This window comes from Choloepus didactylus, chromosome 11 (genome assembly GCF_015220235.1).
Source record: "Choloepus didactylus isolate mChoDid1 chromosome 11, mChoDid1.pri, whole genome shotgun sequence".
In the NCBI taxonomy this organism is placed as follows: Eukaryota; Metazoa; Chordata; class Mammalia; order Pilosa; family Megalonychidae; genus Choloepus; species Choloepus didactylus.
In genome coordinates this window covers 40,163,311-40,189,306 of record NC_051317.1, presented here as the reverse complement: position 1 = coordinate 40,189,306, position 25,996 = coordinate 40,163,311, and the positions used below count along the sequence as shown (strand labels likewise).

Sequence of the window (25,996 nt, the reverse complement as noted above, 5' to 3'; positions counted from 1 at the left end):
GGCTTGTGTAGGTTGCTTGTTTCCCCACCCAAAGACAGTTTTAAGATGGGATGTTTAGGGACCTTTGTTTTGTTTTGTTTTGTTTCAGTAAGGGTGGGAAGAGATGCTGCATGGGAGACAATTCACTTTAACTAGTTAGTATTTTTATTTTGTTTAATAACCGTTGAATTAGGTAGCCTGTGCTTTTAGTGTTTTCAAAAGATAAATGTGTTGAAATAGAAGGGGGGAAGAATCTAAAATTGTGGTCACAAAGCTCACACAAGTTGCATATAACCACATGTCTACTTGTATTATGTAAGTTTTGTAAGTTTATCTTGGCTCCCACCTAGATTGTGAACACACACAAGTTGCATATAACCACATGTCTACTTGTATTATGTAAGTTTTGTAAGTTTATCTTGGCTCCCACCTAGATTGTGAACAAGTCAGAAATTACCTATTCATTTTATGTGCATCTTCTCGAAACACCTGGCTCTCTGCTAAGCCCAGAGTACTTAGAAAGCACAGGATGCTGGAGCTAGAAGAGCATCTGAGACCTGTTGAGCCTCACCTGCCTCTACAGGGTGTGGGTTTTACCTTGGTAAATGATGGGCAGCACATGCTATCCAGTGACAGTGTTGTCTTAGCTTCACGTGGGAAGTGAAGGTGATATTTCTGCAGTCAGCTGGACCCATCTACATGGTTCTTATACATCCAGCTTTGACCACCTTATGCCAGCTAATCAATATAAGCCACTGTCTCGTACAGAAATGTGTGGATCGAGTCTGTAGAAGATGTCAAGGCAATTAAGAAAGGTCAGCCAAATTCCAAACACGATAACTTGGAATAAATACTTAAAGCGTGAAGGAGCTGAATTCACTTTCAAAAGACTGTCTCCAGGGAGTCAGACTTTGCTAATTGACAGCTGCTTCATGCTATCCGACAAATATATTGTGAATCACAGAACTGGAGGACCTCAAGGGGCATCAGAATCACACAAGGTGACCCAGTGACGTCCCTGATATCTCAGAGCCAGCTGTGCCAGAAAAGGGGCTTGATCCCAAGCCTGTTGCTTCTCCATCAGCAGTGTCAGCCTGTGGGAGCCATCAGTGAGCACCAGGAATGAATCAGCCTCCTTCTTGTTGGCCAAGAAATATTTAAGTGTCCATTTCTTCTACTTGTGTGTGTACAACTAGCAGGAGTGTATCTAGCTGATTTTATTTGGAAAAGTCAGCTGTAGTTTCCAAGATTTACTTTCACAAGATTTTATCTTAATCTTCATGTGTTCCCATGAGGTTCCAAAACAATGATCGGTCCATTACTGACAATCACATTGTTTTTATTGAAGACACAAAGTAAACCAAAGTAGACACATATCTCCCTCTAGCTAGCTCCTTCTCTGCTGCTTACGTGCCAATCAATAGTGAATATAAGGGTAGATGGCATCTCTGAATTCATGGAACTTTGAGTCCAGGGCATGTAATAAGCACCAATTACAGAGTGATTTGAGAACCGCTTTGATGAGGGAGGGACAGAGTTAAGGGGGCGACATTGCAGAAATATGATACAGACATTAGACCAGGATCAAACTGGCTAGCTGTGTTATCTAGGTGAGTACTTAAATTCTCTGTGCTTCAGTTGCTTAATCTGTGTAAAATAGGAGGAATAGTAGGCTCTAGTTCATAAGACTATTGTAGGACCAGATGATAAAGCTATACTCTTGATAGTTGTAGACTCATCGAGATAGAGGTGTAAGGAGCTCAGGAGAGGGCTCTCAGCTGGATAGGGGATCAATTTGAAAATCGCCACTATCACAGAGTAAATTGAAGCCTTGATTCCTCTAAGATCAAGGGAGCATGAGTAAGAAGTGGTACAGAACACAAAAGTTTAAGGCAGAAGAAAAGAAACCTGAAAAGGAGACTGAGACTGAGGATTTTAGAGGACATAAAATCCAGGGCCTTCAGCCTGCACTTAGGAGACAGATCCAGAAGCCGGGGTTTCAAACTCTTCGACTGCCTGACATGGGAAGAAATGCATCTTACATTGCAGCCCAGAATGCACAGACTCACACATCAACCACTAAAAGATTTTTAATGCTGAATGTGACCTCCTATGGATTGCAGTTCACAGTATAGAAATCGCTGATCTAGATTAATTATGGTATTTACCCAATATTGCTCTGCACATTAGTTTCAAAGCCAGCAAGTTTGATAATCCAACACTACTACTTGAAGATGAGTGAGAGTCATTCCCTCTTTCAAAAAATATTTATTGAGCACCTGCTAAGTGCCAGGTAATTCAGTAAGCTGTGATCAGTATCATGATGGGCCTAGTGCTTAGAGAAAGCCTTCCAGAGAAGTGACATTTAAGACAAAGGATGTGTAGGAGTAGCCAGAGGAAAGCAGGCAGGAGGAAGAGTGGGGAGGTGTAAGTGAGAGGGAAGCACCTGGAACTCTGAAGGAAATGCCCCGTGTCTGAAATATAGAATGAGGAGGGGCCAGATCTTGGAGGGCCTCGAACGCCAAATTGAGGAGATTGGGCTTTGGCCTAGAGATGATGGGGAGCTGGGGAAGGAGTGGCAGAGACAGATGTGCTTCGGCAGAACATCCCTCCAGCTGCTAAACAGAAAATGATTGGAAAGGAGCAAGCCTGGAAGCAGAGAGAGATCATGTAGTAGAGCTTCTGCAAACTACATGAGGAACCATGCCAGTCTGCAGAAGGCCATGGGATGGGAGGAGGGGGTGGGTTGATTGACTGGAAATGGGAGACTACAGGGGAGGAAAGCGTCAAGACTGACACATGAGAAAGGCACATTGAAGGGCTTTGGGGAGCAGTGAGGTGCCTGCCAGTCACCTGAGTAGAGCTACCTGGTGGGTAGTAGACTGTGTCCACCTGCGGCTCAGGAGAGAGGTCCCAAGTAGAACCAGGGTTGGGCACTGTCAACACGGAGATGAGACTTGAAGCTGTGCGAGTAGATGAGCTCCCTGGGGAAATAGCTGCTAGACGGGACAGCAGCCCACAGTAAGAAATTCACTCTGCACTGTGACCGTGACCCAGCGTGCACACCCATGTATGTGCACGCACACATACCAAAAAACCACTTAGCCTCACTCATGCATGCATGCTGATATTTTTCTTTGTGTTTTATCAAACTACAAATGCTGGTCCTCGTGTTCTAAATTGTTTTCCAGACACCCTACTGTCTTAGGGAATATGCAGAATGAGAAGAGAAAGCATAGGCCCAAGCTTTTGAGGACTGGCATAGACATTCTGTGTCCTTACGCCCCAGTCTAATCCACCTCCCCCATCCTGCTCTACTTCCCAGCAGAGGTGAAGTAGGAGCAGCATTGCTCACAGTGTCCCATGGAGGACGCTGCGATACAAACCTCAAAAATGAGGCTCTGTGGGCAAGAACAGCTGAGAAACTCTCTAATGCCAGGATCACCCTTGGAGGTTTGTAGCACACACTGGCATTTTACAGTCTCTGAGAAGTTCTGTAGTTTAAAAAAAAAAAAGTTTAACTTTTTTTCTAACATTATTTGATGAGTAGATAAACTGTGGTATATACACATGATGGAATACTATGTAGCAGTAAGAAGGAACAAGGTTGTGAAACATATGACAACATGGATGAACCTTGAAGACAATGCTGAGCGAAATAAGCCAGGCACAAAAGGAGAGATATTGTATGTAACCACTAATGTGAACTCTGTGAAAAATGTAAAGTAAGTGTCTTATATTGTAGAATATAGGGGACCTAGAGATAGACAGCAGCTAGTGAAGGGGGAATGATAATCTAATAAGAACAGACAAGATATTGAGGGTGATTTTAATGATATGGGAATGCTCAGATGTGACTGTGGTTCATTAATTTTCTTTTGGTATGGTAGGAGCATATTGGAAGGAATTAAATTATTTCAGGATATTTGTCTTTCCCATTGCTTTACTTGATTTATCATATTAAAAATATTTCCAAATAAAATAAATTAAAAAAAAATTTTTAATGAAGTTATTTGAATGCCTAATGCTCTTTTCCATGTAACACCCACTAACATCAGGACAAAGTCATATTCTGTAGAACATACTTTCATAACACTGCATTAGGTCATTGATTTCTAGACCTAGGGTTTCTCAGAATAAGTGTTGGTAATCACCAGGTTGTGTGTGGTTGAATTTGTTTTCAGGAAGGCCATAGAGAATTTGGAACTTAATAGGGTTCTAGCTAAAGGTCGGAGGTAAATGAAATGACCTGCTCACAGACCTTTTAGTCCAATGACTCTGTTAGATATTCTAAAATATGTATAGTAGATTATACTGAAAAGACTCAAAAATATATTTCTTTGTAAAAATACCACATTAAAAAGACAGGATTTTTCAGTTGAGATCCACTCCGACAATCCAGAAGGAAAAGGTGTCTGATATAATTTTAATTATAAAAGCATCCAAGGAACAGAACTCTAATGAGGTGTCACTTTGCAAAAGGAATAATTAACCAGTCCTATGGTCTCTAGGCTCATTTCAGGGTCTTTGCTTTTATGTGTTCAGACCACAGCTTGCTTCTGTAGCATTCCTTGTGCAGTTCCACTTTGAAAAGCGTAGCCTTTCCTAAGTGGTGCTGGTGGGTGTGAAAAAAGGCTTTGCTTAAAGAGTCCAGCATTTTCTTTCTCGGTTTTGTCATATCTGGTTTATCGATTTCATAGGATTTTGGAATTATTTTCACTTCAAATGAGTTTAAGAGCCTTAAAGTATTGTTAGGGGAAATCCTTGAGTTCAAGAGCAAAGGCACATTTACTTTTTTCCCCAAATGCAGAACATGCTGCTTGGTCAAACAGTGAACACAAGTGTAGAGTCTGTTGTGATTAGATAGTACTGTCGCTGTTGGAGTTTGAATATTTCCGTCCTATTGTTGCTGACTACATTTCAATAATGTTTGGGGTTAATGGCTCCAAATCTCATGTTGCATTAGCGTGCCACAAAGAAGAGAGAAAATGTTTCTGTGAAAAAGCATGAAGAGTCCAGCTTCAGGAAAGAGCAGTAGCTTGCAGTGACATGCGATGGGTGAGCTGCACTGCAGCGGTGGATGTACACAGGAGCAGACTTTCTGTGTTACTCAGACAAGTAGTAAATGCACACGTTGTTTCTGTGCATGGCCTTCTAGTTCCATTAACTCAGAAAATGTCCAGGGCAGCAAAGGGAAACCCAGGAGCATGCCTTCCAAAGTACAAAAGGAATTCTGTCTGACTCTATTGGTTCACCTGGTGCCAAAGCAAACGTAGTATGTGTTTCTTCGAAGTCCTAGGACAGTGTAGTGCGACACTAATGTAATTCCAAGAAAAGAAAGCTGGTCAGTTCCAAACCTAGGCTATGTCACTGGAAAAGCAAGCTTATTATATGATTTGTACCAAGCCCTGTCATTTGCTTATTATATTTATCACTTCCATGGGGTAAAAAAGGAATTCAACTGTACCTTAAGAAGTGATGCACCTATGGGTGCCAGCTTTTAACCACAGAACATTTCCAAATGAGAGCTGTTAGTAGACCCATCACAGGACAGGAAGATTATCTCAAAAGTGTGATTTAAGCTGAGAATCATTAATTAAGTAAGAAGGAAGAAAGGAGGGGAGAGAAGAAGACAATTTAATTGGAAACACTACATTCTCCCTCCATTGCTTGAGAGAACAGGACCAACCAAGTCAACATCTTATAACAGATGCCAGTTCTACTTCTGTTTAGTGCAACGAAAGTTCGTCATCAGTTAAGTGTTAGCTTAGCAAACACACTTGCTTTGCCGACCTGAATGGATCATTGGTTAGCATAATTTCTTCCACTTAGAGAAAAACATATTTTCCCCAGTGGGTGGTTGCCCTGTTCATTGTTCAACAGTCAGCAAAAAAGGAACTGACAAAAGTAAATAAAGAGGGAGAAGATTTGCTGTCCCACTGAAGAGTGCATGGGTCAGGGAACTGCTTCTGCCTGGCTTTGCTTGCTGCCCTCCCAGGGCCACCTGGCCAGCTGGTTGTCACCTGCAAACTTGCAGGACCAACTCGTGTGGGCTGAGGCTTCCCCAGAGCAAGAGGAGATGAGGCAGTGAAGGTGGGAGGGGAGCAACAAGGGCCCTTCTGGCCAGTAACCTGCTCTGCCATCTTACTCTGGCTCCCTGATTCCTGTAAATCTCCCAGTTCTGCTGCTTCATCCTCTGCCTGTTTATTCTGCCTCTTTGTTCCCGGTGCATCTCTGGTTATTTAGTCTAAGACTATCCTTGGCCCCACTGTTCTTTGTCCTCTCCCATCCTTACCACACTACCAGTGCATGGATACAATCCCACTGAGGTTGGGGGAAATTCCCATGAATTACTGGGAAAGCCACCAGAGGGAAGGGGCATTTAGGGGTTAAGTCCTTGATCTACAGGGCCTGGGATCAGTGGGATCCTGTAAGCTATCACTGCTTGCGTGACATGGCCAGTCCTGCTCAGTGTCAAATAAATATGCAACGCATTGACACGAATTCCAGAAGATTCCTGGACCGGCCGAGGCTCTTCAGAACTCACATTCAGTCTGCCCTCAACCAGAACTTCACCCTGAGGTTCTTACTTGGGGGAGGAAGAAGGAAGTGAGTGTTTGCCTTCATTGATGCTAAGCACTTTCACACACATCACCTCTGTCAATACTGAAATCTGTCCTACAGGAAATGGATTTGGGTGAGCATTCCTATTTTACTGATGATACTGGATCTCAGAGAGGTTCATTCATGTGCCCAAGATCACACAGCTAGTACGTGGGGAAACTCAGATAAAACCTGAGGTTCCACATGCATTCCTTTGCTGGGTTTAAAGGCCAAAGTCCCAGTTCTGCTGCTCAATAGCTTTATGACCTTGGGTGAATTGTTTTCCATGATGCCCCTCAGTCTCCCCTTCTTCCACAAGAGCTTAGGACCCCCACCTTGCTGGGTTATCAGGAGGATTAAGTGAAATGTGATAACTCCTGAGAAAATGCCAGCCCAGACTGCACACACTTAGGAGGCACTTGGAAACAGTCGGGTCTTCATACAGCTCTGTTAATTTGTACAGGAATAGACATGAAAATAAGTTAAGATTTCTACCTAGCAGTTCCTTTAAAATATATTAAGAAGAGAAAGAAAAGAACCAGTAAATAAGTGGACCTGAGTTTCATTCCAGATAGTATTTTAAGGTTCTATCCTTTTCAAAATTTATAGCCAATGTCAACAAATACTTAGTTTGTCTAATCTTGTTGTGGTTTACATAGAAGGTGGATTGGGTGTTTTTCAAGGTTGAGACTTCCTGTTTTTCCCTGATCACTGTTTTTCTCTTTGAATTCTTCAGTTTTTGCATCAGCCAAGAAAACATGCAATACTAGTCATATGAGATTAGTCTTAAGTTCCATGTATGTTTGAAAGAATTAAAAATTAGGTGATATAATAGTTTAGGTCATAGTTTATTTATCTGTTTAGTGCACTTTTGTCTTCACATGGAAGTAAGTAATTATAGAGAAATGTGTTTTGCTCTGTAGTTTTAGAAAGACCCGGGGGGAAATCTTAATGGCTTTTAATTTGTGAGGAAACATCATATGTTGGGGAACTGAAAGATACCATAAAACTTACTTTAAAGCAGACTAAACTATACTGTCAGGGTTATAAATTTTATACAATGAAAAAATCTTACTTCTCAAAGAGCAAAATTATTATTTTTATCCTTAAAGTGCAATTTTAAAAGTCTACATTTTGCCATTTTGAAACTTAAATAACCTTGGGAGATTCCCATTTATTCTCATTAAAAAAGGAAGAGCTGTTTATTTTAGTTTATTCCTTAGTGTTAAGGAGAAATTACCAAGTCAAAAAAATGAACACAGCATAGAAAAGGAGCTTAGCTTTTCCATCCCCTCCACTCTGGCAGCACAATGTGAGTTTAGAGTCATTGAACTGGCCCTAAATGTGGTATGAAGATATTACATTTGCTTTCAAAAAAAAAAAAAAAAATGCATTTAAGCCATAAGCCAACTAGAGTGAGACTTGGTAAAATAGTCCTAACATTGAGATTGGAACAATTCTTAAATTCATGTATAAATGGCTGTTACATCTGACAAATGAGTTTGGATCTAGTTATGTCCAAAGAGTCCAAGTTATACCATGACATGAAAAAATATGCACACATGTATTTGCATATATATGTAATATATATGTACATGTATATGTTTGTACACCTACCTAGGGCCCATTCCATATACCCTTGTTCTAAAGTTCCCTTTTCACTCATTTTTATCAGTTAGTGATACCATATTCGGTGCAACCTTTATAACTATACCACTGGATCATGTCTTGACATTATTATGGTTTCAGGTGATAGATACTCCCTCTGTGTGTCTTCTTCTCCCTTCATTCCCTCCATTCAAAGACAGCTCCTTGAGTCTGTCCTCCTTGTCATCGAAAGATGCTTATGACAATGAATCAGTCAGTAACTATCACATACAAGCCCCTAATTCTAAGGTCTGGGAGGGATATAGAGAAATACTTCTTCCCATGTAAAGTTCATGGTCTGCTTGGCCACCAGCTCACGTGCATTGATCAGTAAAGAGCACGGTGCCAGGCACACACGTCAGACTCGGTAAGTGAATGCGAATGAAGGAAACGGTCCCATGGAGAGTTAAAAGATGAAGATGATACCTGGGAAGGGGCAGCCATGTGAGTCCGAGGGGTGAGAGAGCATTTCCTGCAGGAGGATAGGCCTCACCTTGTTCTGAAAGGATGGGCAGTCACTGGCATTTCAGCTGGGATGAAGTGATGGCACCACAAGGAAATGCAAAGATAGGAGACTTGCAAAAATCTACAGGTCACAAGGGCAACATTGGGAGTCCTAAGTTTTTAGGACTATCAAGAAGCCTTCCCTAACCCCACAGACAGGGTTAAACGCCCTTATGCTCTAATCGGATGTTCCAGTTTGGCAATGCTGCCGTTAGGCAAAATACCAGAAATGGATTGGCTTTTATAGAGGGGGTTTATTTGGTTACAAAGTTATAGCCTTAAGGCCATAAAGTGTCCAAGGTAAGGCATCAACAATAGGGTACCTTCACTGGAGAAAGGCCATTGGCATCTGGAAAACGTCTGTTAGCTGGGAAGGCACATGGCTGCCATGTGCTTGCTTCCAGGTTGAGTTTCAAAATGGCATCCTCCAAAATGTTGGCATCAGCTTTCAATGGCTGTCTTCAAAATGTCTCTTTAAGCTGCAGCCCTGAGCTCCTTCTGTCTGAGCTCTTATAGGGCTCCAGTGATTTAATTAAGACCTACACTGAATGGGCGGGGCCACACCTGCATGGAAATAATGCAATCAGAGTTATCACCTACAGTTGGGTGGGTCACATCTCCATGGAAACAACCCAGTCCAAAGGTTCCAACCTTAACAAGACTAAATACCTCTGCCCCCACAAGATTGCATCAAAGAACATGGTGTTTTGGGGGACAATACAGCTAAACCAGCACATTGGACTGTTATCATTGTTTTACTTATTTGTAAACAAATCATGATTTAAGTGCTGAAGGCTAAAAAGGTGGACGTAAGTCATGGAGGGCTTAAACAAGTGGCAGCAGACAAGTAAGTTAGACAGAGAGAAGATTGCTCTTTTCTCACACCCAGTATCATCACAGGGTGATCACTAAAAACTGTGTTAATAGCATGTGAATATTTGCTTTATGCGGTACTTATCTGGCTTTGTATTCTAGGATTTAGGCATTTCATTTATTTTATGAGGATTGATAAGGTTGCTTTTAATTTTTTTTTTCACTTTAAACTATAAAAGTAACATATGCTCTTTGAGATAAGTAAAATGACACAGATGTGTGTAAAGAAGTTAATCATTTCCCACTTACCGTCCGCCTTAATCCCACATCTCCTAAATAACCATGATGTTTGGTATATGTCACTCTACAACTTTCTCTCTGCTCATACAAATATATTTACACAGTTTTGAGGGTCCTTTTTTTTAATAGAGTGAGAATATACTATATATCTTAAGCTACAACTTACTTCCACTTAACACTGTATCTTGAGTTTTGTTGAATACGTTTAATTCCACTTCATACTTTGTAATTGTTATATAACATTCCCCCATATGGGTGTACCGTAATTATTTAACCTTCTCTGCATTGATGGTCTAATGGATTTTTCTCAGCTTTCTGCCATTACAAAGAGTGTTTTAGTGAACAACTTGTATGCCTGTCATTATGTCTAGTACTTGTATTTGGATAGGTTTCTAAGGGGGGATTACTGGATCAAGGAGCTGGTACACTTTTAGTTTTAATACCTCTTGACATATTCTTTCTCCACAAGATTAAAGCCAACACTATGAAATTTTCCATTATTCCTTAAGTCTTAGTTTCCTTGCTGCTAAAACCAATACCATATAATTGGTCAGCTTAACCACAGGAATTTATTGGCTCTTGGTTTCGGAGGCTGGAAGCTGGCCTCCTCCCAGGTTGGTATCTTCTGGCTGGCCAGCAATCTGTGGAGTTCCTTGGCTTTTCTATCACATGGCGGTGTGCACAGCAGCCTCTTCTTTCTCTTCCAGGTTTCGTTAACTTCCAGCTTCTGACTGATCCGCATGGCTTCTCCTTCCATGTCCAGTTTCCTTTGCTTATAAGGAATAAAGCCCTATCTGGACTAAGGCCCACCCTCACTAAGTTTGGGCACCTTAACCAGTAACATTTTCAAAGGTCCTATTTACAAATGGGTTCACACCCACAGGGACAGGGTTTGGGACCTGAACTTGCCTTCTGTGGGGACATGATTCAACCCTAACACCATATCTTCACCAGCACTGGATTTTACCAGTCATTTTAATTTTTTAATCTGATAGCAATCTCATTGGTACCATTTGTATTTCCCTGACTACTGTTGAGATAGCATCATCTTTTCATATATATGTTCCTCGTTTGCATTTCTTCTTCCATGAGTTGCCTTTTCTATAGACAGTTTTAATATCCGGGAAGGCAAGCTCCTCTGCACTGATCCTTATCAAATTCCTCTGGGTTATTCTTCCATATGAAGTTTAAATCCTTTTGCCCAGGTCCAAATGAAAACCCAAATCACTGGAATTCTGATGGAAACTCCATTAAACGTAAGATGAACTCAAGACAGAGTTCTGACATAATTACAACATTGTCTTCTCATCAAGGATGTAGTTACCTCTCCATCTATTCAGGTCTTATTTTATGATGTTTAATAAAACCCTGTGGTTTTCTTCAGTTAGGAACTACACTTCTTGTTGAATTTATTCCTAAGAATTTTATAGTTTTGTCTCTTTTATAATGGGAAAGAGGCAATTCAAACACTTTGGTCTCATAAGAGACAGACGGTGCCATCAGTAACAAAGAAAATAGGTTTTTCTTTTTTCCTCTTTCTCTTGATACAGATTCCTTTTAAATGATAAATGTATACTAAGGAGTTTTATTAGAAGAAGACCAAGAGAGTTGTTATTCTCTTAATACACAGTTATATTACTATTTTCCTAAATGATGCTTTAAAATAATTTCAATTTCAACTAGTAAGATTTAGTACATCAACTGCTTATTAGTGGTTGGTCCTTTTTACATCCGAGGTCTTTACTCCACGCGGAGGTCTTAGGGGTCGGACAAAGGCCTGAATAACGCCATTTGGGCAGCTGGTGATGTTTGTGAGCGTCACTGTCTGTCTCAGTGTGAAGGGTCACATTAACCTTCTGCTGTCTGAAATGTGAACAAAGACCACAGCAAAGCCCCACGGCCAGCGCGTGCATTGGGTCTCACGACAGTGGCCTCTGGGAGAGCCCTGGGCGTGGCCTCTGGCCCTCCGTGGCATCCGGAGGCCTGGAGCTCCCGTCCACTGGCCGTGGAGCCCACCCGGGCAGCCCGTCCTCGGCTCTGCCGCCACTGGGGTCCCGGCGGGCGTTGGACCGACCCTCACAGGTCCCTGCTCCAGTGACCCCCTCACCCATCCTGGGTGAGGCAGAATTAGAAGGGGGAGCAGAGTGGCCTGCTCTTGAGGCATCTTGGCTTTTCTTTGTGGACCTCCCCGGTAGCTTCTGTCCAGGGAGCTGTACGGAGCAGCTTCTCTCCTGGACCTTCTCTGCCCCGGCCGCGCGTCGCAGGCAGCAGCACCTTCAGATGGTGGCAGCCGGCCCTGGACTCCTCACCCTGGGAAAAGCCTCTAGGGAACTTGAACCCAGCCTAACGTACATTTGTTTGTGAGAGCCCTCCAATTCCCCAAACTAGATGGCCACTCCAGAAAACTCACAACGTTTCACAGTGGTTATTATTTTTGATACTTCCTAAATGTCTGCGCAGGTAAGGACACGGAGAGTGGAGGGGTGTGCCCCTGGCCACCGCCCCTGGCTTCTGGTGTGGCTGCACCAGGGCAGGCGCACTCGGAGATCTCGGGTTCCGTTCCAGGCCACCGCAATAAAGCAGATAATGCAATAAAGCAAGGCATATGGAGTTTTTGGTTTCCCAGTGCATATGAAAGCTATGCTTACACTATGCTGTGGTCGATGAAGTGTGCAATAGCATTATATCTTTAAAAAACACAATGTAAGTGCCTTAATAAAAACATGACACGGAGACACAAAGTGAGCACGTGCAATTGGAAAAATGGCACCAACAGACTTGCTCGCCACAGGGTTGCCACGAACCTTCAGTTTGTAGAAAAGGCAGTATCTGCAAAGTGCAATAAAATAAGATATGCCTGAATGAACCAAGTAACCTTGGGCAAATCATGGAATCTCTGTGCATCTTTGTTTCCTTATCTGCAAAATGGAAGCTTTCGGTCTTTACCCTGTTGCTATGGTGTTGTTAGATCAATCTCTAACTGGTGAAGGCATGACCAGCAGAGCGCAGTGCTTCAAGGGAGAGGCCGTTGCCCTGCTCGAGCTCCGTTAGTGCTCAGCCAGTGAATGATTCTACCCCACCAACAAATGTGCCGTCTCTGGCTGCAGCACCGTGCTGGGCTCTCAGAGCCAAGTGGAGAAGGAAGCAGATGCTGCTTCTCACCAGGTCCCCTTCATCCCTTCGTCTGTGTAGGTGACAGGGCTGGAGAGGCAGCTCTTCAGGCTACTCCGAGTTTCAAATACACAAAGCCTGCATCACAGTGAAATTGGATTTACAGAATGAAGCTCAGCATGTGCATTTTCTAGGCCATGTATTGTATGTGTGAAATCAGTAGTGACAAAAGTGTATCCATTTTTCTATCTTTAGAAATTATCCACATGATTCTATGGCTAAATAACGTATCATGTTTCTAGGAGAAAAATCTTAGGCATAAATCATGGCTATTTAAATGCAGGATATAATTCTTAAATCCCTGCTTCAACTAATGATACCATTTGACTCTTTCCTAGAGTCCTTTGATTGTTCCACAGTGACACCCTTTATCCTTTCTTGTATGTGTTCTGAATAGCTTAATTGACTGCAATGATTTTACTTACCCTAGAATACCATGAGTCAGGACAATAATTTTAAGGCGTTGTCACTGATTCCCAACAAACCAGACTCCATAAAGCTAGTTGTGGGCTGGATGGACAAACTTACTTAATGACTGATTTTAACTCCTTCTCACTCACCTCCTTAAAACCATCAGATCAAAAGCCCCAGACCCTTGGAAATCCTGCACAAACACTTTGTGAGTGCCAGTCACTGAAGTTCCAACAGTGAGTCACAGCTGAACCCCACACGGAAAGAAATAATGCCTTAGCAAAGAAGCAAATAAGAGTGTTGGGCAAGTTAAAGATGCTGGTGCTGGGATGAGCATTAGCAAACCAGAACAGGGGACACAGTTCAACCCATAACATGCAATCTGTAGCACGGTGGTCAGGTCAACCAGTTAGGTACGTGCATAGATTCCTGGACAATTTCTAATCGTAATCCGCCCTTCATCTGAGCTTCAGAGGATGCTATTGCTAATCAAGCAGCATTGCAGGGCAACCCTGCCAGAAAGACCAAGAGCAAGCTGAGGCACACCAGTAGAAAGCCTGAGGGGCAGCAGCAAGAGGAACTGTTCTAGCTCCCATGCAGCTAAAATGCATTGCATGGCTCTTCCAGTTTGTAATACAGATACATATACTTCCATTCTGGTCGGCAAATGCTGATGCTCCAGGCCCCCTGAGTATCCCTCTGCTGCAGTAGCTTCCCCAGCCCCTCCCTCTCAGATCACCCAGACATCATCACCCCACCTCCCCACCACCATTATTAGATGAATCAAGGGTACATATCTGGCACAGGAGGGGACTCTAGGCCTATACCAGGGGACCAGCTTCACTCCTTTCTGATTGGTTAGTGCAGGTCATTAAATATTTGGGCTATAAACCCTAGATGGGCTCATTTACAGAAGAAAGGCTGGGACTGATCAGAAATTAGATATGGGAAGTTTGCCCCTGTAATGTAGCACTATGTGATGCCATAAATTTCTAGAAATGGTAAAAAATAAAATAAAATAATAAACTAACCCCACCCTGTAGGTGCATCTTAAAGCACACATGCACATTCCTAAGCATGATAGCTATCTGTACTAAACTACTCCTGCTATATATCAATAACTTCAAAGAAATATGTTCAAGATGTTGCAAATCCCAGTTTGGCTCTGTGCCTTCCTTGTTCTTGCCCATATAACCCCTTGCAACCTCCCAGGTGGCGCAGAGGCTACTCCGAACCTCCTGCGGCTGCCCAGGATCCAGCTTCTGGTTTGTAAGTTCCCTAATAAACTGTTACTGTTTTGCTAAAAAAAAAAAAAAAAAAAAAAGATGCTGGGATGATGCATTCTGCTAGGTACAAAAGCAGCCCATAAACATTCTTGTCTGCGTCTTTAGAAGGCCACTGCAGAGAGTGCCTTATGTGCCCCGCTCCCCCCCACCCTACCCCACCTCGCCCAGGGGATGGTTGAACAGGCACCTGAGCTATGCAGGACCACCTCGTGCTGTAGTCCCAGGGTTCCTGCTTTCCGCCACGCTGCAGGGTGCCGATTGCAGAACACAGTTGATTTCTTTTATCCTCATTTTCTTGGCAAGTCTCTGATACACGATGTCTTTAGTCTCAATCAGTTTGTTCTCCACGTTTACGCTGTAGTGCCTGCTATACCTTATGGTAAAAAATTTAAAAGTTAAAAAAAGAATCTCTACTTTCAGTGTCTTAAGCCAAAAGTCGTCTTTGATCTGATCAGCTAGTAGTCCTCCCAGTTTAAAGAAAATTTGCTATTAGCCAGCAATTGGCACCAACTACAATGGCTAGTTGAAAGGGAAAGGAGGGCTTGGTTTCACTTTCATGCAGTGAAGGTTAGAGTCATAGACTCTGAGGTCAAGACATCTGGATTCTTCTCCCAGCTCAGTGGAACGATGGGCAAACGAGTTAGTCTCTCCATGCACCGGTTTCCTCACCAGTAAACTGGGAAATTGTCAGGAGAAGTAACAACTTTAGAATAGTGGCTGTCGCACTGCAAGCGCTCAGGAAATGTGAGCTGCTAGAATATTTTCCTCATCATCATCACTGCAGCCGTTGAATTTCATAAGGCCCAAATGCAAATGAACATTCACTTTTTATTCATTTAGAATAAGTGTATCTGTAAATGTCGATGGGAGACAACAGATGATATGCCTGAATGTTAAGTCAGAAAAAGAAAGGGAGCTTCTGAGGTGCTTGTCAAGCCACAAAGTTAAGATGCCAGCGTAATGAAGAAAACTGTGTATTACTAAGCAGAGGGTTGTATATAGCCCAAAGACTCCCAGGATCCTGGAGTTAATCTATTATTCTAGACTGTTGCTTGTGGGGGGTTGTTTTGTTTTGTTTTTAATAGAAAAGTATGTTTAAAAAATATTCAGTTCTGAAGTGCCATCAGCATAATCTTGAATATTCACTAAGAAATATCTGCCATTTGGGGACCATAAGGCTTTGTAAGTATAAAAAAAAATCAGTAGGAAAGATGGGAATTTTGTGCTGTAAAGATGTGTTTGTCATCAAGGTGAGGAATGGGTGCAGGTTCTTAAATAACATGTGAAGGTTGGGTATTTTAAAGACACTAGAATTTTCAGGGGGTGTTTCTTCCTTGTCAGACCTCCCAGCGCCTGATAATTAAATTTAGCTATATTAGTAAGCTTCATGTTTAAATGAAAGATCAGGAGGATTTGAGGAGGACCCATTGACACTAAAAGATATCCTTTAATGAACTATCATATTTTCAGATTAAGAGGTCATGAAGCCAAATGCCTTTTTATATCCCCTGAAATATTGAAGAAGCCAACAAGAGAAGACTGAATTAGCCCAACTTAGTACCCCGTTTGGCCGTTTGTCTGTGTGCTTTACAGAAGTCCTTTCCAGGTAGAGGGAGGGCTGCCCTGGGGTTTTCAGGATGCTCTGAGTGTGGGCGGTTCTGCACGGAGCAGTGACTTTGGTGAGTAAAGAGACCGTATTTCATTTGATTGCTGCCCCCTCTAAACCACAAGCTCATGTGTGGGTGTCCAGTTCTTGGCTAGCACTCCAGCTAAACAGAGTGCGGGTGGTATGGATCCCTGAGAAAATAAAGCATGGCTGGAAAACTACCGGGAAGACAAATGATCTAATATAACCCAAACCGCTTTTTAAAATACAGACAAACAGAACAATAACAGTGGAAAATTACAGGGACCTGGCTCCTTGGGATGATTGAAATCCAAAGGTGGTAATCAAGTGGAAGAAGCTGGTGCCCACAGGTAGCTATGCCTATATATGTACTTCTGGATTCTCCACATTTCCACAGTTGTAAATTTTCTAAGGATCTTGGGTTTGAGAAGGATTTTTTCACCAGTGTTTCATCTGCTACAATCACCAGTTAACTTTATGTCATAATAGATGTAACAGGATTGTTGAAGCTGTAGACAGAGGGTCATCTTTTATCAAAGGGATTAGATTATAGTCTAGGCTGTTTCCTAGGAAGACAAAAGTATTGCCTCGTCCTTTCCTTCCTTCAGGTCTCCAACTAGGCTAAGGCGAGTGAAGGCTGTATTCATCTTACTGAAAGTGAAAAATGGGACTCTTGGTACTTCATCTCTTCCTCTTTTAGGGAACAATAGCAATTTCTAACTCGATACCTTTCTGTGGAAGAATTTGAAAAACCATTCTCCAAATGAGCAGCGTGCTCCTTTTTCACTTGCAGCCGTGAGTGTCACTTGAACGTTCAGAGTCTGGCAGCCCTTGGCACTTCCTGAGTTGCGTGGCCATCTCCCTTGGAAGCATCCATTTTTGAGAATCTGGAGCTCACCGCCCTGGTTAGCTGTCAGTGGCACACTTAGCTCCTAACGGGGTTCTCTCGGCTTCCCCAGGGTCTGGTCCAAGAAGATTATCTAATACCTACTGGGTGCAGAATGTGGCAAGGACAAATATCAGGGGAAGTTCCTGGCTGTCTGTTGAGAAAATAATAGAACTACAGCATATACAGTGTTACTGTCATCACTTTACGTATTTTAAGTGCAGAGATTCTACCAAGAATAGGTTTATATACCCAGAAAACTAACCTGCAGTTGGAGGATTTTGATTATGAATTACCAGAGGTGAACTGTATATTCCAGTTAACACATTAATGTGTTCATGTATTGAGTTTCAGTTATGTGACAGGCATTGTGCTAAGCCAATGCAGGAAATCCTGTGACAAATAAGCCTAATCCGTGCCTCAAGGAGTTAGCAGTCCGGTAAGATGGGCAGCCAAGTAAGCAGCAACCACAACGCATCCTGCTGAGGTCAAGAATGAGGTCAGTGCAGGGTGCTCGGAACACTGAGGAGGGGCTAGCCATAGCAGAAGGCTCCCCCAACATGGGGTTTCTAAACAGGTGACTGGGGTGGGGAGAGGGGTAGAGGTGATTCCATGTAGAGAAAAGAACTTAAGCAGAAACCCGTAGATGAGAAACAGTAGAGTATGTCCAGAAAACTGCAAATAATTTAGATCTTCTAGAACATACAGTGGAAGGGGAAGTACAGAGAGTTGAGACCAAAGAGGTGAGAGAGGTCAGATCATGAAGAGCCTTTGTAACCATTCACTCATTCCACAACTATTTATTGGATGCCAGGCATGGTTACAGACACTTAGAACAATGGTGGTGGATCCCATGGTCTATAAACAAGGGGTGCAGTCCTGAAGGGCTTTGGATGCCACTTTCAGGAATTTGTGTCTTCTCCTGAGAGCATCGGGGAACCATCAAAGGACTTTGGGCAAGAGAGTGACCTCATTGGGTTTTTGTGTTCTGACCACAGTGTGGAGAGTTGGAAGAGGCCATGAGGGTAGGACGATCACTTGTGACCTCACCCAAGGCCTGATAATGGTGCTAGAGAGAACTGGGCAGATTCCCAAGTGGCCAAGGAAGGAGTATGAATGGGACCAGGAAATCTGTGGATGTGAGGGATAATAAGGCATGTAGGAAGATCCTCAGGTTTCTGAGTGGGAAGGCCACCATGCATTCACTCAAACTGGGAACCCAAGGGGAAGGCCAGGTTCATAGGAATCCAAGCAGCTACTATAAGGCAAATTCAGTTTTGGAAATGTAGAATGGGAAATTCCAGTAGGATGTTCAGATAAAGATAGGTGGGTTTGGAGCTTCAGAGCAATCTGAACTGGAAGGCTGAATGTAGGAATCCTGAGCAGATGGAAGTAATTGGAGTTGTGGGGGTGAATGGGATCACTCATTGAGAGTGTAGAGTAAGAAGAGGGTCCCAGATGGAGAAGATTAACGTGTAAGAGACAAAGAAAGAGAAAACCTCAAGGAAAAAGAGCTGACTCAGAAGAAATAAGAGGAAGACCTGGAGACTTCAGTGTCATTGAAGCCAAAGGAGAGCAAAAGTGTTTGAAAGAGGGAGTGGGCCTTCAGGGTCAGATCTGCTGAGGGGTCAAAAGATAAATCTGGAAAGTACCTATCTGTTGCAGCAGAAAGTGCAAGTGCAGGGTAGGGGAAGGCAGAAGCCAGAATTCAGTGAGTTCATTCAACAGACCATTCTTTGTTAACCACTTGTTATATGGCCAGAGCATGTTACAAATTCTGGGTATTCAGTCCAGGTCCCTGCTCTATGGAACTGCTATTCTAACAGGTTGAAGAGTAAATAGAAAGGACAGAAAAGGAAATAATGGGAACAGACCAGACTTTGTCAAAGTTAGCTATGAAAAAAAAAAAAAAAAAGATGAGAAAGAGGGAGTTAACTAAGAGGGAAGTATGGAGCCAAGAGAAGGTTTCTTTTTAAGATGGAAGTGATGTGCCTGTGTATCAATGCTGATGGGAAAGAGCCAGTCCAGGAGGAGAGGGTGGACAGGCAGGAAAGAGGAGGATCGTGGATGTGAACAAGGCTCCCGGAAAGCGCAGAGGGGCGTAATGCCCTGGGGGCACTGTTCTTCCCATTGCAGCAGGAGAGAGGAGGCAAGGAGGGGTTTGGGGCAGATGGGTTTTGCTGACGTTTGTTGTTCTAGGGAGAGAAACACAGGAAATTTAGTTCCTATTGATGGATTCCATATTCCAGATGAAGTAAGAGGTGAGAGTATCTGCTAAGTAAGAAAGAGTGAGATGGACTAGGAATCCTGAGAGAACAGGATGGGAAAGAGAGACACCAGGGAAGCCCAGAAGGGCGCCTGGGAGGCTAACAGCCCAGTCGAGGTTGGAGAACCAGGAGGGGGTAGTGGCAGCTTATATTGTTGTGTATTTGATTCTAGCAGTTCTCCAATCCCAAACAGAAGTAGAAATGAGAAGTGTCTTTACCTGGGAAAGGCAAATTACTTGTCTAATCCAGTAGGAAGTTTCAGACAATGAGTTGTGGATATTGGTACATCACGGCTGAAGTGACGACCGTGAAATCTAAGCCAGAGCAGTGAGGAAGGGAAGACAGGAGGAGCCAAATGCATGGCAAGTGTAATGAGGTTTAGAATAGGTGGAATGGGAGAAACGGGGGGAGCTAAAATAGCAGAAGATTGTGGTCAGAGGGTTGGATTTTAACTGAAAATTTAGGGGTAGAACAACTCTGGACAGTGGGGTCCAAGGTATGTCCAAAGGAGTGGGTGTCGTTGGCAAGGAAGTCATTGGCAAGAAGGAGCTCAAAGAACTGAGGGGGTGTTGGGTGGCTTGTCTGTATGGATGTTGAAACCTTTCCCTGAAGCTGAGGTATAGAGGAGCTTAGGAGCCAGATGGCAGGAACCTCAGTGAAAATCAGAGAACCAGAAGGCCAGTGGGAGACAGGTTTGGAGCGGAGCCTGGCTCAGTGGTGTGCATCTCAAAGGAGCGAGGAGTTTGCAAAAAGCAGGGCAGTAAGGGCTGGAAGCAACCTTGGGGGGCAGAGGATGCTCATCCCACCTCCAGAGCTAGAGGAACAGGGTTAACGACAAACAAGTGCAACTGCCAGTTCCTCACCCTCATGCCAACTGCCCCCCTTTTGCCTGGCTCCGGCAAGCTCTTCAGAGCATTTCAGGGATTTTATCTGGTAGATGGACATCAGCAGCCAAAGGCTGTACAGGTCACTCTTGGCTGGACAGGTTGGCCCAGGCAGGGAATGTGACTTATTTGAGCAGGACCCCAAGGCTCTTGCTCGGGGAAGATGACAAAAGAGCGTTTTTCTGGACCCAGAGGAGTCAGACCAGGGTTGACTCCCCACCATGGTGGCCAGGGTTGTGGTTTGATGGTACAGTTTTTGTACTGAGCCCCAGAAATGATCCCTTTACATGAGTGCCTCCCCAATGTCCCAGACAGGAGCTGAGCTGTGCGACGTGTGCACCAGCCTTACCCTCAGGATGGCACAGCTGCCTCCTCCCCTCCTTCCCCAAGGGATGCAGTGTTTTCCCAGTGAGCAATGAGTGCTTGTTCTCAGTACTGGCATAAAAAGATTGGCAGGATTTGGGGTGAGAAGGTGCCTCTTGGCCTGAAGAATTTCCATCTGAAATACAGAGATTTTTCTGGCCTCTGTATCCCAAGTTTAAAATGCCAGGATCTCCTTTAGGATTTAATGATCTATGACAGTTCATACCTGGGAACTCACCTCTGAGATTTGAGAGCCATTTCCCTGGAGGTGTTTTCTTATTATTCTGTTTTGTTTTTTAAACATTCTCCATTTTTGCTAACTCCCTAGGAGGAACAAAAAGTCATGTAACAGAACACCATGAATCTGTTTCTTAAAAACACCAGAACTTTCCCACAGGCCTTTGCTTTCCTCCAGCACTTCATACAATGGATTCATTTTCATTCGTTGGGTCTCTGCTCAAATATCACCTCCGTAGAGGGACTTCCTTGTCTAGTCTCATCTAGAGAAGCCCCTCCAAGGAGTTTTCAGCTCATTAGCAAGTTGCTTGTCTTTAGTGTTTTATACAGTGAATGTTTACACTGTGTGCGTACATTTTACTTCATTCTTTTCCAATATATATTCATCACCTACCATGTGGTTCCCTACCATGTCATAGGTCTGGGGATGTGGGTGTGAACCAAAGTTGTACGCTCCCTGGAGCGTCCCTTCTCAGAGAGGAGACAGATGATGAAACAGAGAACAAAGAAATAGATGGTGTAACACCAGGTAGTGCACATGCTATGAGGAAAAGCAGGCAGAGCACATTGAGACCCAGGTGAATGAGACAATAGGTGACTGAAGGACATACAAGAACTTTATGAATCATCGGAAAATGCCACGAGGAAATGGATGGATGATTTACTCAATAAATGGTTTTGAAGAAGTAAACTATTTGAGGAAAATTAATTTTAATACATATCTCACACCCTAAGTTCTCAGATGATTATAAAAAGTAAACATGCAAATAAAACTAAAACTAGCTCACACATCTGTGACTGGGTAAGAATGGCAAAGGCAAAAGAATGGAAACAAACTCCAAGAAAAATTACTAATAGACTACATAATATTTCTGGTATCAAAAGAAAATCATGAAATTAAGAAGCTAACAAATTGGTGGGAATACTTGCCACAAATGGGAATAATAAAGTTAATGACATCAATATAGCAAATGTCCTCAATTCTAAAGCTCTTTTTTTCTTGCATTTTAATGTTTCTTGAAATCAAGATATGTTTTTCAGTCAATGTGTACATTTAATTTAGTTAGTCATTAAAAACATTAAATCAATGGTAAATCTTACAAGCAATAACATCATATGATCAAATGTATTTTTTTAGAGTTCATAAAAATTAGTATGAACATTAAGTTTCCTGTAGAAAATAGCATTATGCTAATTCACTCATTCATTTAACAAATGTTTGCTTGTTTACTTTGTACCTAGATGGTAGGTGTACAGTGGTTAGCAAAATAGACAAAAATATTTGTTTCATGTGCCTTTTCTAGGCCAGTCACTGCCTGGTGCCCTGAAGCTAGTTATATCCAATCAAATATGGGTTAGGACAGATCAGCACCACAAATATAGATAGGTGCTTGCATGATATACTTACAAGGTATGACAGTAGCACGGAGTTGACAACAGAAGGGTATATGGGAAAAATCTACGTATTACATACTAGGGACTATAATTAATAGGAATACTATGCTAGTATTACACAAATACTAGGGACAAATAATTAAGGGCTGACGAGCTACAAGATGTTTTGGGTCATGAGAATTGTTTACAGTGGAGAGTGATGAGGATGATACAACTAAGTGATGAAAATGTGAGATATGGATGGATTGTCATGGACATAGCATATGCTATGTGAATTAGGAACCCCGTACTTTATAAGTCAAGCCCTTGATATTGAGGCTTGCTTGGGTGAAACTTATGGTTATCAAGGGGAAGCTGAGCCCACCCATAATTATGCCTAGGAGTCCCTCCAGAGAACCTCTTGTGTTACTCAAACGTGAACTTTCTCTCGCTAAGCCTAACTATGCAAATAAATTCATCACACCCCTCCCCCCGCAACGTGGGACCGGACCCCCAAGATGAATGAGCCTTCCTGGTGATATGGGACATGGATTCTGGGAATGAGCCTGGGATTGAGGGATTTGAGGGATTGAGAATGCCTTTTTGACCATAAGGGGGGAAAGAAAGGCAACAAAATAAGGTTTTGGTGGCTAAGACAACACAAATAGAGTCAAGAGGCTGTCCTGGAGGTTATTCCTATGCAAGCTTCACTTAGAAATGCCAAATGACCACAGAATGATAAGCCGAAGTCAACAGTAGTCCGGGAAACCTTGAAGAATACCCGGATCCCTGTCTGAGAGTCTGTAAAAGTTTACTCACTGAGTGTGTTCTTCAGAAGCTTAAATCCTCGAGAGAGCTCCTATGCCCGCCAAGTCCCGAAACCCAGAGGCAACACCCTCTTCGTGAACATCAACTGGATGTGTCCCCTTTGCTCATAAAGTTGACACCCCTTTTCAACATGAACACCCAAGGGTGGTCGCTGCCTAGATACCCTGAAGATCAGGAAAGTGATTGAATTAGAGGAAGGGGTAGCAATAGACAAGATGGAATTTAACAAAGGATTATGAATACTGAATCTTTATATAATTTTCTCTTTTCTTAGTTGCTAGTGTATTAGAATAGCTAGAAGGAAGGAATTGAAGTGGTGGAACTGTAACCCATAGCATCCTTTGAAATTTGTTCTATAGCTACTTGTTAAATTGTAATTTGAAAGCTATACCTTTTTGTATATATGTTGTATTTCACAATAAGGAAGTAACTGAAACTATGGTACTATAACTCATAACAACTTTGGAAATTTCCTGTATATCTACTTGTTAACATACTTTGAAAGATATTACCTTTTTGTATATATTATATAATAAGGAAATAACTGAAACTGTGGAACTGTAACTATAATATTCTTTGAAATTTGCTAACTACTTGTTAAATTGCACTTGGAAAGTTATCACTTCTATGTATATATGTTACATTCTACAATTAAAAAAAAGATTTAAAAAAAAAAAAAAAAAAGACAAGTTAGGGTTGTTCCAGAGATAATAGATACCTTTGCCAAGGCCACTCAGCAGTTAAATGATAGAAGTGGATTCCAACTCAAGTCTGCCTCACTCTAAAACCTGTGATTTTTCCTCAAATTGGCATAGTTGTTGCGCTAAATGAACTTTTCACACTCACTCTCACTGACAAAGTTGTCGTGGCCTGTGTCCCGTTCTTCTCACCTGCCTCAGCACTGGGTTTGGGGCTAAGGGAAAGAGCCATTGGTGAAAACGTGGTGCAGTGGATGCCCCAGCTGGGGCCGATGTCATTTTAGCACAGAAAAAATAAAGTTTTGTCTACAAGATACATAGAAAGTCTAGTCATAGGTTATTCAGGTGTCTTGTTATATGCTTTTTAAACTTGTACTAAATAATGTACTTATTTATGATTTAGCAAACATTTTAGCAATAAAAACAAGGAAACTTACAATCATAGATTTTGGGAAGCATGGGAAGGAAAAAAAGCAAAGCGTACACTTTTCTCAGTGTCTGAGAGAAACGCAGTTAGAAGTTGTCATAAGTTGGGTTCCCTGGAAGCAGAACCAGAGTTGGGGATTCAGTGAGCTAGTGCTCGCGGGAGAGAGGGAGGGAGGGAAGCAGGACAGGGCGGTGGACAGAGCTGAGCAAGGACGTTCTGGAGCGTGAACTGTACTGGGGCGGCCCCACACTGAGGCGAGGGAGCTGACGTTTCCAGCTGCTGTGTCAGTCAGCCTTTGGCTGTGTGCTACCTGCACGGGGATGGAAGTGGGGGGGGGGCCTGAACCCAGAGGGAACAAAACTCCTGAGCAGTCAACTGTGAGCCTTTAGTGGCCAGACACCCCCGGCAACCAAAGACGAGGGCACCGCTCTATAAAGGGCATCTGAGTGGGGCGCCAGCCAGGTCCACCACAAAAGTACAGCACGAAACTCATTTGGCAGATTATCAAGTTTGGGTCTGGCACACAGCAGGAGGCCTCTGACTAGATTCACCCGTGAAGGCAGGATTTATCATCAAAGAGCTTCTTGGTTTTTATGTTTGTTTTCGGGTGTTAAGGTATTAGGTCAGCTTTGATGGAAGGGAAATTTATTTCTAAGGCATCATGGCAGGTGTCTGCTCTGCAAAGGTTAAGAAGGTTCTGGTGGAAGGTTTTAAGTTACTAGTGGGGAGAAAAAAAAGAAAATTAGAGATATAATTGGAAATAATTCTCAGAAACTAACTCATAAAGTACCAACTTAGCCTAGAATGATACTGAATACCTACAGCTGTCATGCATTCTTATTCTAGATTTTACTAAGGTCATTTTTACACATTGGTACTTCCTGTAAATATCTTTTCTCCTAGCAGTGCTTTGTACAGAATGCTCAACTCTACCATTTTTCATTTGTCAGCCAGGTGTGGCTCCTCAAGTGAAGGGAATGAAACATCCCAGCAGAGAACTTGAAGCCCCTTGGGTTGTGCTGACCAGTTCTCCCTGTGCCCATGCCGAGAGCAGGCTGACACTGTAGTACCTGTAGGGCCCCAACCGAGATCAGCCTTTGAAACCAAGGACTAGCCTGACGTGCAAAATGCAGTAACTACTTCACAGATTCTAAGGGCCAGTTTTTTCACATTTTAGATCTCGGAAGTATGCGCGTATCTTATAATCAATGGCATTTTACAAGAATAATTGGGAACATTTTTTTTTCTTTCTCAGTAGGATATAAACTAATAATATACCTTACAATTGATAGTCTTAGATTCAGTGAAACACAAAAGATTTTGTTTACTTTGTCTTGTTATAATGATGATGCAGTATGATTCTGACATACTGTGTGTGCTTGAAGGTTAATTTGTGATTTTTGTTTTTTGTTTTGTTTTTTGGTGCATTTGGGTTTCCTCCTTCAAGCACCCATGGGCTCACTTACTGTTGTTCACAGTGGCTCTAGCCAGTACTAGCAGGTCACACTCAGACTGGGGACTATAACCACATGACTGTAGAATTACAAAAAGCGAGAGTCGACAAGAAAATACATTTCTTTCATTTCTCCTACTTTGAGTTGATGAGTCGGAGACTTGAGTGTTGGATTTATGAATATTACTGTATCTCCGTTGTATGCATGGCAGTGGCAGGCAAAGGCTTTAGCATGTCA

At 42.6% G+C, this 25,996-nt stretch overlaps 1 protein-coding gene across 1 annotated transcript in view; it reads left to right on the top strand.

The window, feature by feature from the left end:
* Positions 1 to 25,996, top strand: part of ANKH (ANKH inorganic pyrophosphate transport regulator) — a 166,883-nt gene that overhangs the window by 76,568 nt on the left and 64,319 nt on the right. The gene's annotated exons all lie outside the window — the stretch shown is intronic.